The sequence below is a fragment of the Cyprinus carpio genome, chromosome B17 (assembly GCF_018340385.1).
Source record: "Cyprinus carpio isolate SPL01 chromosome B17, ASM1834038v1, whole genome shotgun sequence".
NCBI classification, from domain to species: domain Eukaryota; kingdom Metazoa; phylum Chordata; class Actinopteri; order Cypriniformes; family Cyprinidae; genus Cyprinus; species Cyprinus carpio.
Window position 1 is genome coordinate 26,669,885 of NC_056613.1, and position 14,882 is coordinate 26,684,766.

Consider the following 14,882-nt stretch of genomic DNA (forward strand, 5'->3'; position numbering starts at 1 on the left):
TTCTTTTTTGAATACTAAGGTATAAGCCTGCTGTGTGGGATCGTTCAAAATCAAGGCTGCGAGAAGGAACCATATGGCACAAAACACAATATAGGTAAGAATGAGCTACTTGTTGATGTGGAAGTGTTCATGTATTCACACCACTTTGATTCTGCCAATTTACACCTCCTTCACCTGTCCTTTTTATTGTTTGACTACTGAACAAAGGTGGAGAGAGAGAGTTATGCATATAACTCATTCATTAAATTAGTTTAGGAGAGAGAGAACTTGAAGATAAGTTGCATAATTTTAAAGGTCATGTTATTGCTCTGCTGGTATTGTACCCTTGAGTAGGGTGCTTAGATTGTAGTTGATCCCTGTAATTAGTTGACTATAACTATTTTTTTATTTTTTTTTTTATTTTTTTTTTATGTGATGCAAAGCTTAATTTTCATCAGCAAATACTCCAGTCTTCAGTGTCACATGATTCTTCAGAAATCACTATGATTCTTCAGAAATCACTATAAAATGCTAAATGTTAGAAACTATTTTTATTTTTGTTTATTTATTTATTTGTCATCTGTGATTTTCAGGATTCTTTGATGAATAAAAAGTTGAATAAAAAGTTTTTACTAACAATATACAGTGAGTCTTTACTATCAATTTTTTTTTTTTTTTTTTTACAATTTAACATATGTAAATAAAATTGCTCAATAAAAGTATTTCTTTTCTTCCAAAAAAAAGTCTCTGACCCCAAACGTTTGAATGGTAGACTATGGTTACAGAATATATCTATTTTAAATAAGTGCTGTTTTTAAATTTTTATTCATCAAATAACTCTGAAAAAAGAGAAACATATCACAGGTTTCAGCAAAACAATAAGCAGCACAGCTGTTTCCAACATTGAAAAAAAAAAAGAAACCAAGAATGATTAATAAAGGATCATATGACACTAAAGACTTGAGTCATGATGCTCAAAATTCAGCACTAGATCACTGGAATAAGTTTTGTTTTAAAGTATGTCAAACTGAAAACCATTATTTTAAATACCACAAATATTTCACAATATTACTGCTATTTCATGCCGGCTAATGAGTATCACCCAGGTTTTTGCTAGTGAACACAATGGCTGTTCTGGTCTACCAGGCAAACTAACAACAAACTAGCATAAACTATCATAGACCTGTAATCATATTTGCTGGTTGAAGAAACCTAGTCAACTTGCAGCAGGCTCCCAACCATGGGTAAATTTCCTTCATAACCACCGTAGTCCAATGCATTTTTTTGGAGAAATCACTAGTTAGTCATGACTGCTCTGTGAAAGTATAGTAGCAAGGTTGCACCTCTGTCATTTGAACCACATTGGTTTAACAATACAGGACTGTTGCTAATGACTTTATACAGGAGGTGGAGTAGTAACTTTTTTTTTTCTTTTTACTAATTGATTTGCGATTGCAATTAATGTGAGATTATTATATATTTTTTTTACAGTATACTTTTTGATAAAATAAATGCAGATGAGCATAAGAAACATAAGAAATCTTGATCCCAAACTATATACTGTATATTGAATAGTATTTTGATCCTCTCAGTTTTCCACACTGAAATATTTGTGACAGGAAATCTAATTAATTTCTCATATTCATCCAATGATGGAATGTTATAAACCAGTGGTTCCTAACCCTGGTCCTGGAAACACCCCAACACTGCACATTTGGCATGTCTCCTTTCTCTGACACACCAATTTCAGATCTTGAAGTCTCTACTAATGAGCTGATGACCTGAATCAGGTGTGTTGTGTTGGGGTGGATTCAAGACTAGGGTTGGGAACCACTGCTATAAACAGTAAAATATCAAGCCATATGCCAATTTAACTAATAAAAGACAAAGTCATTGGGAGTCATGGCAGATGAGTTTACCATCAAAAACAATGGAGAACGTACTATCCGTATATAGCTTTGTCTCATTGCATGCATTAAATTAAAAGTAAGTTAAAGTGACCACTTGAACAAAACAACTTAGTAAAGTCTTCACTTAGCTTCTGAAAATGAATTGTGAATGTTTACCTTTGTGAGAAATTTCCAACATTCCTATCTGGCCTAGCAGTGGATTGAAGATATTACATTTAACCAATTTCTAGTAAGTATTATAATGTACTGTACTTTAAATACATTTCTGGCAGCTAAAACAATTAGTAAGGTGAAAATTATTCAATAATATTAATCTGTGATATTTAGATGTATTAAAGCAGTAATATTATTACTTTGAGATGTGCTCTTATTATAGGTTAACACTTTTTTCAAGTGTTACAATTGCTCCTTGCTACAGTTATAATCATCCACATTGCAGGGGTGATTATCACACTAGTCTTCTACTAAATTCCAAATTATAAATTAATCTGCTTATAACTGCACTTACTTTTGGCACATATAAATGGTTCTTATACCAAAATATGTACTTGTACTCTGAGATTTATAAAAGAAAATGCTACAATTGTCCCTGGTCTTTTTACTGTATAATAGGAACAGAAGCCAACAGCATAGAAGGACACTTTTGTATTCTCAGTCAGTCCGCGTATTCTGTCATGGTAGGTTTTTTTGGTAATAATGTAACACGACACATTATTGAAGTGCACAAAGCGTGAGAAAATGTGACACAGTGCCTTCTTCACTTTTTTTTCCTTTTTTTTTCTCCTGTCATCTGTCAGAAAAAAAAAAAAAAAAGGTCTGTTGAATATTCATTGAGACTGAAATAACTGTGGTGGATATTTCACTCTGTTCTTTCAGTTCAGGGGATGTTTATTGCATAATCAGAGATGTTGTCACTGTTGTTGTATGAGTTCAATTATTTTACGATCTGCTTTAAGAACAAGATTCTAGCATTTCACTTTGGGATGTTCAATGCCACAACATATATTTTTACCCCTAGAGCATGGAGTCTACTTTGTGTATACCTATCAAAATTAAATGGGGAATTGTTTGTTGTTCTCGGTTTGTGTCGCCACTCTACACTACCAGAAGCAACAAAGCTATGACAGATCTGTCCTGACGACAACATGCGCACCCTCAGGGAAAATAACAGACTTTCGCAAAAGTATGAACATACCTACAAAGAAGCCTTTAGATCTAGACGAAAAAATACTTTCATCAGCAGCCCTTAACAGCTAAACTTTTCATGTTTATTTTTCCAAGAATACATTCTTTAACTTCCCTGTTGCAAATTAGCTTGTGTAGGCACAAACAGTCTCAAAACAGATGCGTTGCATTGAGTTCATAAGCAGAGAAGAAACAAGAAGTTCTTTAGAGTTTTGTAAACTCGAAATGGCTGGACATCTACTGTTTATAATAGCTAGAGAAATCCATCTGTTAGAACTTCATAAGTATTCTAAAACTTAATCTGATCAACTTTTTGGAGTACTCTAGTGTAGCGATAGCTTCAGAGCTAACAGGATTGAACTACAAACCCGAAAACCCTAATTTTCTCTAAATCTGAACTGAGCCCCTCTACGATGACAGCGAATTGATGTCTGTGCCACATTACTCTTCATTCAGGAGATTGACAAAGCCAGTCAATTCTATTTCTGTATAAAGGTCAACCAATTAGAAGTGCAAAGCAAATGGCAACAATTCACCCAATTCTTATTCCTCTAAAGGTGAAAAGATCTGTGGATATTAAATTTAGACAACTTCTGTATGCCCTCTCTGGTATATGTTGATGTGTTGCTGGATATGATTTTTGTGCCTTAACCAACAAATCTTTTGCACATCTCTGTAGCTATTTTGTGGTTTGACACAGCATAATGTACTTGTTAGTTTAATACACTGGCCTGCCACTTAAACCTGTCATTTTGTGGGTCAGCATTGTTCTAAGGAGGCTGAAGAAGATTTTGGGAGGTTGAGAAGTCGGTGTTGTCTGACAGCTGTCACTCAACATAGACCACAACTCATATTCCCTACAGGGATTCCCATGTGACTTGGTACTTCATCTGCACCTGCATTTGGTCAGCTATGTCCTTGACTGGTTAAACTTTCATTAGGAAACTGGAATGAATGGCAGTATTTTAGCAAAGAGTCAACAAATAGCAAGTATTCAGTTTTAATATAAATGCATTTTGCACTTATCTAACATTCAATTCTCAATGCACTAAAAACAGCTGTATAGGCTACATATGCCTCTGACTGTAATTTGCAATTTTACTCTTGACAGACACTTTTATTCAACGCAACTTACCGTATACATTTTCATCAGTTCAGAAAATCCACTAAAAAAGCCTAAGATACATGTGGGAGCTACGGAGAAACATAAGGTCATTGCCGACGGATAGCACCTGGCTACTGAAAAACTCAATGGCATATTTATAGCTGACACTTCCTAACCTAAAACTGCACTGGGGATTTAGAAATGTGCTAAAGAATCAGAGGCTAAAAGAATAAATGCATTTTTCTCCAAAGAACTTTTCAGATTTAAGGCTGCAGTACCATCAGCAACAACTTCTTAAAATAAACAATACCTGACAAAAACATGTGCACATACAACATCTCTTCAACTCTAGCATCCACCTTTGGTACAATCCCCAAGGACTGGGGACAGTTCACTATAATTTCTCAAAAAAAAAAAAAAAAAAGAAAAAAAAAAGCTAATCCTTCTAACTTTGAGTTGTCCAAAACATGTGTTTTTGAAGATGTGTGTGTTCCCATGTTCAATCACATAACCTCCATAAATTAATATCAAATTAGCTGACCACCAAGTCCATAAACCTAAAAGAACAATAATCAACCATCAAAAAAACAAAAAAAATTACTCAAAATTATTCACAAACCAGCATAAAGTAGCATAGACCTGCATGAGCAATATTTGCTGATTAAAGAAACTAAGTAACTTACTCAACTTTTTGCAGGCTCCCAACCATTGGTAAAACTGCTGTAAAACAATGTAATTCACTGCTTATCCACCATAGTACAATGGAACATTGGCAATGAAAATGAAATGAACTAATCATGATTGTTATCCTGAAACTGCCATAACATGGTCACACCTCTGTGACATCACACATGTGGTGGAGTAATAACTTTTATTTTTAATGATTAATTGATTTGAGATTGCAGTTAATGTGAGATTACTCTAGTGAAAAATAAATATACTAAAATGTAGTTAAAATACATTTGTTTAATGTGGTGAGAACACTATCTCTGGAGCTGTGGTGTGCCTACTTTAATGTTTTGTTCTCATTTTTTGTGTGGTAGAGCACCCACATTGAGCCTTTTGGCCTAATTGATGTGCACTCTTGGACTGTTTTTTTGTTTTATGCTAAGTATACTACAAATATATTTGCATATTTATGTAGGCTACTTCATAAAAATACCCTGCAAATGTACTTTGGTATATTAAACTGGTATACTTAAAGTCTGCTAAATTGGAACAACTAATTTTGTGCTTTAAAATATTAAAGTAAGAAACTATTGCAAGTATACAACAGGTCCACTTAAACTCTTGCATTTAAAGACAGATATTATTCTAAATCATGCAATCTTCATCAATAGTGACATTAAAACATATTTTAGACTTAATATTAAGAAATATGCATTGTGCACAAGTAGTACTCCAAATAGTGTTTAATTATAATTTTATATCAGAAAGTCTCAAGCAATATGCCAGTAAATATGGTAGTAGATTATAGTTCATTTACACAAGTCCAACCAAATCAACCAAATCAAATTTGTTGAACTATGTTGATAACTATGGATCTTGCTTGACCATAGTTGACTTACAATGCTTTTGCAAAATGTGCCACAGATGTATTAACAGTTGGACAGTGTTAATCCAGAGAAAAGAACAGAACCATTCACTAACCTGGAAACTCCTGTCACTCCTGTCATGGTGAATAATGAATTCATATGCAAATACTGCACATCTGAAAAGCTCTGAGTAGAATGAGAAAAACCCCAGTGGCTCAAAACACCAGCTAGTAGTAGAGTGATGCAAGACTTCAGAACCAGTCAACCTGAATGGCTTGAAAGGTGTCTGAGTAAACAGAAAGAAAAATCTATATAAATACCAATACACATCACTTAGTAGTTGTGCAGTGTGCTTCACTTCTCAGGAACACCAGGAAATGCTCATTCCATTAATCCAGTTCAGATCTTTTTTTTTTATTTTTTCTATTTTAAATGGGTCCACAAAACTTATTAACCACATTTACTTATTAGCCACAGAATACTTTCTTTGCCTTGTGATCTGTACTTCCGCCTTCAGTAATGTTACACCAAATCACTTACATGAATCCAGCAATTGCTCTTTTTTTTTTCCTAAAAAAAAAAAAAAAAAACTGAACGATTGCAAACCCCTGGGGAAGTGGGTCAGGAGCCATCACAATTGGGCCTTGAGCAAGGCACTTAACCCCAGGTTGTTCAAGACGGGACTGTCCCTTTAGAGAGTTCATGGTTCTTTTCCATGCCGACTTCACATTTAAGTTGTAGCCATAAATCCTGTCAGCTGCATAGCAGTAAATAACGATCCCTTATATATTTATATTTAACAATGCAGAACAATTCAGTTAACACACAATATTTATTTGTGAAGTTTGCTTTACTAATATTATTGTGTATTGGCATTTGCATTCATATTTCATATAGAAGGCGCATCCTCATACACTAGAGGAATGGGAAAGGATGCAGAGAATACATCCTCGTAAATAAAACAAGCTGAGAGCAGAACTACAACTCACTATGCCTGTACTCAAGACTGGGACATAGTGTACAGTACCAGCATACCAGATGGTTAATAAGTATTCTCTCTGTTTGTTACATACTATATGCAGTTACATCAAGTGAAAACTATTTAAATTTCTATAAATACTCTTTAGTCTTATAGCAACCAAGGGGATTCAAAGATTAGAAGAACAGTAGACTCCATCTACCATTACATCAAAGATAATTTTGTAATTAGGTGTCTTTTAGCATCCTCCCAGAACAAGACTCTGACTCTGCAGAATGAATAATCCAACCAAAAGTCCTTAGTCATACCTCAACAGGGTATTGTTTCTTATTACTTTGAGATTGCTCTGTTTTTGTGGGATAATTATTTCCGTGGTAATTAATCACTCACAGAGAAAACAGTTCCCTCCATTTTAATTCCTCTCCAATAGAGCACTCATCAGTTAAACAACTTGGGAAAGAACAATCACAAAAGTAGGCCACCACTGATGTTTTTTTTTTTCTCTCACAGCAGTGCACACAATGCAAAAATTCCCCAGGAGGAGCAGCATTGATCTACTGAAAGCTGCATACGTTTTCTATCCCGGGGAATCAGTGTGACAAAAGTGTCAGTGTGAGACTAATGCACCAGAAATGCCACGGTTGCCGCCCAGTGTCTTTGCGGGAACCTTTGTTTGCTGACACTGAACTCCAGTAAAACAGGGGTTACTCTTGGCTACATGCAAGACTTAGAGACTAAAGTTTTCCTTTCTGCTGAAAACAGGGCACGCCGGCTTTCTGAGTGTGCACTTGGTGTGTCAGCCTTTTATAGGCTTCTTCTAAGCACAATGCTCTCTATGAATATATTCATGTAACATCTTTTCAGAACATAGGCCTGCTTAAGCCTGCTATTTTTGTTACAGAGTATGGGGGCTTTGTACAAATGACATTACATAGCCGTGTTCAAAATATGACATATATATTGTGGTTATATTGCATGTTTGTTTTTGTCATAAGCTTGTTTTATCTCAGTCTCTTTGCGGTTTTTACTGCATTGCAGTTGTCATGGAATAAAATGTAAATGCACTGATGTTATAAATATTATATTTTTTATTAATAATGAAAGAATATTAACACTATTTTTTGCAAATTATTATTACTATTAATATTATTTAAACTACCTCTTACATCAAAATTGTGTTGCTTCTGTTGACATAAAAAATGAATTAGTGGTTAGACTAAGTTTCAATAACTTCTGTAGTTTTAACATTTGTTTTTAAAATGTTTTCAGAGTAAATATACATAATTAAATAAGTATGCACTTATTTTATTCCTTTGTAATCATATTTTACTAGTACAAAGAACAATGATTTACGTTCTATATCAGCATGGCTGTGATTCGGCCGTAGACATGAGACTGCAGTGTCATACTGATATAGAGTGATATCAAATGGCTACAAGTGTGATATTGCATTTATACAACAGTTCAGTGGCATAAGTGTGCAAATAAATAAGAAATAACAACTGGGTGTCTTAAAAAAGACCTTTTTTTTGTGGGCAGAACTACTTCCTTCCACCACAGGTTCAAAGCTCTGTCACTAATTTGAAAATGTCACTTTAGAACTAGTAACAAAGGAACATTGAGTTGCTTCATTGAAAGCATATTCTATTACGTATAATTTTATGAGAGAGACTGACTAAGTGTGATTACCTGCATCTAATAGTGCATTTATTCTTCAGCTATAAAACATTCAATAAAACATTCTGTGACACAATAATTGTAGAAATCATATTTTACCAGTACTTGACAATGAGCACTGACCTCATGGATCAGGACAATTTTGATGTGCATAGAGACAGATGTTTAGGATTGTGCTGGTGTGTTTGTTCTTATTTAGTGTGAGGGAAATAAAATCACAGGTGCCTTGGGGGGCCTTTAGCCCTGATGTGCCCAGTAATTATCCTGAGACCATCTGCATTTTTGAGTATTTGCTACTGTAGCATGCAAGGAATTAGTCCTTGAATCTAGAATGAGCCAGTATTGTTTACCTACTATACAGTGTTGAGGGTCTTTTTCACAAGCTTGTTGATTATTAAAACCATGCACAGCACAGCATGCAAATCTATGGATTGTTTGTTCCTTATTACTGGATTCTGTGTCTTCAAGCATCTGCAGTGTTAATTATATAGTATACTTCCTTGGGACCTTGGGTCTGCCTATTTTTGCATAAACAAACAAATTCTGCCACGTAAAAACATGGTGCTCGCAAATGAACAACAAGTGCAGCTGCTAGATGCCAAATGTGTTTTGTTTGTGCTACACAGCTTCAATTACGGAACAGGAGGCTGAGACCCTTGGTTGAAAGCGTCTCATTTCTGATTGTCTCAATGAGGTGCTATGAAACCTACCATATAGAGGGGACTGCAATTGCTTTCCTCTCCTGGTAGTTTCTGTCTGAAGTCACAAAAGGCAAAGCTTTTAGCATGCTGCTATATCTTTAAAGGGGTCATAGGATGCGATTTCAAGTTTTCCTTTCTCTTTGGAGTGTTACAAGCTCTTGGTGCTCTTGGTGCATCGTGGAGACGCTGTGTTTCGTTGTGATAGTGAAAATACTTAGCTTGGCCTTCCGAAAGTGGACACGACTAGAAATCAGTGGTTAAGTTGTATTTACAAGACTGTTCCAGAACATTTCGACTGAACATTTAGGTGTGTGCAGCAGATTTTATGGAGTACTGTTTCCTGATCCTGGGAGAGAAGACTTCAATGCCGGCTGTTCTGACTCACAGTTTGTAAGTACATTTACATATGTAAAGGATTTGCCACTGATAATTCAAACACGAGTTTTGAGCAGTGGTTCTCAATTCCAGTCCCCGCGCCCCCCCGCTCTACACAGTATATGTTTCTCTTATGGCTTCAGACGTTTGTTTTATTCGAACATAAGTTCCCTGCAAAGTGGACATCACAGGATATTCCGCCATGATTCCAGTTCGAATCGAACGTATATGTTGCTTTCAAAGTGCATTGAAGTGTGCGAGACATGAACTTAAATTGTATTTATTTACAGACGTATATAATGTCACACTTGTCCTTGTTTGAAGACGTTGCGCATCGCAAATCCATGAATGAATGTTCCGAAGTGAGATAAACTTCAACAGTTTTCCCCTGCTCAGGGAGTAGGGAGCAATGAACACTGTATAGGAACAATGTCAATCGGAACACAGTTCATGCACAGAGCTCACTTCTAATGAGCTGATTATCTGAATCAGGTGTGTTAACAAAGAGAGACATGCAAAATATGCATAGCTGGGGGGTGTGAGGACTGGAATTGAGAACCTGCTTGTGTAGAGTAGCGCTTGTTGTTTGTCGTTTCTCTGATCACAAATGCAGACATGGTTTTCTGTTTATGCAGCGCGATGCAACACAACGCCTAAAAAGACAGTATAAATCATTATAATCCGTAATTATGTTCCCACTGGATGCAACAAATGGCTCGTTTGTAATGGGTTTTATTGTTTTTGTCTTTTTGTGCCAGTGTTCTGACTGGAACACGCATCACAGAATGGCAAGGGACATAACATTTCCGTCACACGCTTGAGGTATTCGGCCAATCACAAAGCACTGGATAGCTGGCCAATCAGAGCACACCTCGCTTTTCAGACCGATGAGCTTTGTAAAAAAATTACGCCTTTCAGAAAGGCGGGGCATAGAGGAGAAACAATAATGTACAGTATGTGGAAAATAATGTGTTTTTTAACCTTAAACTGCATAAACACATTTCATTACACCAAATACACAAAATTATGTTCTTTTTAGCAACATCATATGAACCCTTTAACCAATAAACATTTCTGCAGCCTTACAATTTTCTTTCCCTCTCTTGCCTCTCCCACTCTGTTTTCCTGTTCTCTCTTCTTCCATCTGTATTCCTCTAAATATTTTTTTTCCCCTCTCTCTCTGAATTGTATTAATCTCTTTCTCATAAACTCAGCTTCATGTTTGAAAGGGTGTTCTGGCAGTTGTTAATTAGCTTTTCTAGCAGTATGATAGTGGAACTAGGAGGAATGCACAGCGGGCCGGCTGTGGAGAAAAGGATTTTGGGATGGCTTGGCAGATTGTAAAAGAGACCATTTGGAAAATTCAGTTCTGTGAGCTTCAACACTTGCAAAGCGGAGGCAATCTAAATATGGTTTAATTTCTTTTATCCAGGCAATGAATGTGGCTAGAAGCAAATAGACACAAATAGTTGACCAACACACTGCAGGCACATGGTCCAGTTATATATATAAGAAACATGTTGATCTCGACGCACATTATTTCCTATTTAATCTATTGTTTTTGTTTTCTGCATTTTTCTGCATGTTGTTTGCATATTAGTATTAGTAGTAATAGTAGTGGTGATAATAATAATAATAATAAGAAGAAGAAGAATAAAATAACGTTGAGACACGCTAACTAACAAAATAAATACATTTATTATTACATTCGTAACATAGTATTTCATAACACCTAAAACATGTTTTCTTATATATATGCTGAGAAAGCCATGTCTATTTATTTTGGATTATGTATTGCATTTTGACTCATGTCGGAACAACACATCATATCAGTGACATAGAGAATATATATGTGTCGGCTTACTTCTTCCCAATGGCTTTTTTTACCTTCATTTTTGAATCACATGAGTGAGTTGTGTGTTGCCAGAGGTGTTATATGTTAGTGAGGTATTGTGAATGATGAATGGAGCTCTTAGGTCTGCTTAAATCTGCATCTTTACCGTCGATACACAGGAACTGTAGAGGTGGAGTGGCAGCCATAAATCACAGCACTTAAGAACGTGCTGTGCCATGCTCTCTCAAAGCGTTAGGAGGTTTTATGTCATTTCTCCACATTAGATTAGCCAAAAGGTAGGGGGTGGACCAACCTCGCCTCCTCCTACAGAACCGAGTGGAAAAGTAGTGTTTTTTTTTTTTTTTTTTTTGTCATTTTCAAACCCTCTCAGGCAACAAGCTTTCACTCTCTCTTTCAGCGGTTGTGATATGGGTGCCATCCCTTCATGCCGAGGCATGTCTGGAGGCTGTGCGTGGGATGCTCGTGGTGGGTTGTCTGGCAGCCTCAGATAAGAGCAGGACCTGGTTTTCCCACCCGCAGGACCTGGTTATGGACTGCATCAATGGTGCTGTGCTAAAATCTATTGAGGATGTGGGAGGTAGAGACTGGTGCTTTTACGGCACGGCTGTGACAGGAAATCCCCCTGGATATGGTCTTTAACAGTGTACAATGTACATGTACTGCATACCCGGTTAGGGAGGGCCACCAATAAGCAGTTACATACTAGATCCCAATGTAAAGCATTATAAATAAAAAAGGAACATGAAAACAGATATTATACCATATTCTACCATTGTACATACTGATGATATGTCATCATACTGGTTACATTTTATTTATTAATTTTTCCCAGCTGAACCCCTTGGACATAAAATATTACTTTTAGATTATACCTTTATTTCATTAATGTCACATTTGCATGTTCAAGGAACTCTGATGTTGTTTAATGGTCACATGATAAACAAGAAAGATAAAATATGTTCTATTTCGACTTCGTAGCTGGACTTTAATGTGGACTCAAATCTTTTTTTAATTGCAATAGTGTCTCAGTCCACATTACGTTCACACTGGTGTTTTAGGAACCCAGTCAAAGTGAACAATAATAATAATAATAATAATTATAATAAACTTAAAATAAACTTAAAATAAAACTAAAACAAATAAAAAAATGTTTAAAAATACAAATTCAATTTAAAATACAAAAAGTTAAAAACTGTAAGCTTAACATTTAAATATGCTTCTATATTTTTTTTTTTTTTTTTTTGTGTGTGTGTGATTGTGTGTGTGTGTGTGTGTGTGTGTGTGTGTGTGTGTGGTTATCACTGTTCTGAAGAGTAGCAGCTCTATGCAAAGCATACTGGGAACTAGAAATTGACTGACCAGTTTAATGCAACAGAAAGTGTTAATATAGTCCCAACATAAAACGATAAAGGCAACTTTCATTTTACACATACATGTGTAACAATTTAAACTGATTGCAAATTAAAATGAAACAAAATATTCAAGTATTGGGTATTTTAACTCACTATAACTGAGCAAGAAGCATAAATCATTTTTGATTGATTGACCTGATGCAAAACACCAATTAAAAAAGTTTAGACTCAACTAACATTGCCTTTTCCTCATCTCCTTGGATGCTGACTTGTCCATGATGCCCTTGTAATCCATTACTCTAAAAGATGCTGGGTTAAAAACAATGATTTCTTGGCATATCCATTTGGCAATCCAGCGCTGGGTAAATATTGGACAGAACACATGCTGGGTTATTTTGACCCGGCTGGTTGGGTTAAATGTTTTCACCCAACATGCTGGGTTGTTGTAAACTATTGTTTAAAAAAGTATTATATTGCTGGCTTAAAAATGGGCTGTAAATTAAAAATCACACACACACAATTACTAGAGGCAACAGCAATAATCAAATGATGAACATTTATTATTAAGTAAGAACACCCATGCATGGAGAAAATACAAGACAAACTGAATTTATTTGGGCGAATATACAGCATAGTTTACAATAGTACATTAAAATTTGGTTAACAAGCATTTTAGAAATAAAAAAATGTAACATTTAAAAATTGTATTTTAATTAAAGTGTATTCAACCATTCTCTGTAATCACTTTTTACCAAAATAGTGCTAATTCTTGTGCTAGTGTGTCGCCAAAATCTGAGCCGGTGATGGGCTGCTGTTCGCGGGGGGAACTGCGAACTTCAGACCGCGGCCTCGCTTTTCACTCATATCTGAAAGATGCCGTGACTGACTCCAAAACCTGCCCATAAACAAACAGTACTGAGATTAGAGAACATATTTTAATATTAGATTAAATTCATTATTATAGCGAATAAAATCCATGTGTATTATGCAAGGCAAAATACATTTCCATCTGGCAAAACAACTGCTGCTGATGCATTTAGTTGACTGACATCTCGTCCTTATGCTGCGTTGCGTAAAATAATTTAATTTACAGCACAATAAAGACATTTATAAATGAAATAAAATGTATACAAACCTTTATTTCAACCAATAACTCCACCAAATTACTCAAAAAGACAACTATCTGACCTACCTCAAATAAACAGCTGGGAACGTCCACGCTCTGATTGTCACTCAGCAGCTAGGTTGTTTTGTCTGAGACAATAAAATGACCCAACAAGCTGAGCCCAGCATTGGGTTAAAATGCTGGGTTACCAAAAAGAGCAGCACCTGGATAAAAATATTAAAAACAACAAAAAATTATTTTATTTATTTTTTTTTATTTTCTTTTTTTTAGAAATTTTAAATGGAAAGGGTTTGTAGACAGATTAGACATTTACACATTTGAGAAAGGTGTCTTTCAGGCCTAGTTGTCCAAGAAACTGGGTTGTACACATCCTTTTTTTCTTTCTTTGGAAATCCAAATTGCAGTGTTTTGTTACAACCAGCTATTTCATACAAGATTTTAACATTTTGTCTGATCCCACCGATGTAATCGGTGAAAATGGAGGTAATTGCCTTGTTTGCAAACTGCCGTTTCATTGATTCTCTTAAGTACTGTACTTCCCCCAAACAACAGTTGAAACTGCATGTTCCACGAAATGAAAATCCATAACTTTTTATTTTTTATTTTTATTTTTACTATTTAAGCATCCAAGCTATCACATAATTCCCAAAATTTATCTGCACTGCTGTGTTCTGCCAACCCTTCATATTCTGATGACTGACTTTGCTTCCAGTTGTGTCCTGAAATAAAGCGTTGTTTCAAAAATAGCTTACAGCAGTAGCTTCCACTTGACGGAGTGAACACTTATCATTCCCTCAGATGAACCTGTCCATTTCTCTTCTCTCTGTAGAAGTGGTCCCTTGTTAAACTCTTGCAGACGGTTCCATATTTATGATGCGAGGAAGTCTCCGATATTTGATACAGGTTGGCTACATCATGTTAAAAAAGATAGCTCTGCTGGGTCAAGATAGATAGCTTACCAAGCTAACAGTTCATGCTGATGTTAATCTTTCTTTGTACAGGATGATAACATTAGTCTTTGACACTGCAGACAAGGTCAAGACAGGCTGAGTAGATGGTAGATATGTGTTCTTCTTTTTTAAGTTACATATTAACTGGTGACC

General features: G+C 35.6%; 1 protein-coding gene across 1 annotated transcript in view; it reads left to right on the forward strand.

Annotated features, from left to right (window-relative positions):
• LOC109099811 (leucine-rich repeat and fibronectin type-III domain-containing protein 2-like) overlaps nt 1–14,882 on the forward strand; it is a 138,764-nt gene that overhangs the window by 91,098 nt on the left and 32,784 nt on the right. The window contains exon 3 of the mRNA XM_042742951.1: nt 20–94. The gene's annotated coding sequence lies outside the window, so the exon portion shown is untranslated. The remainder of the gene's footprint in view (nt 1–19; nt 95–14,882) is intronic.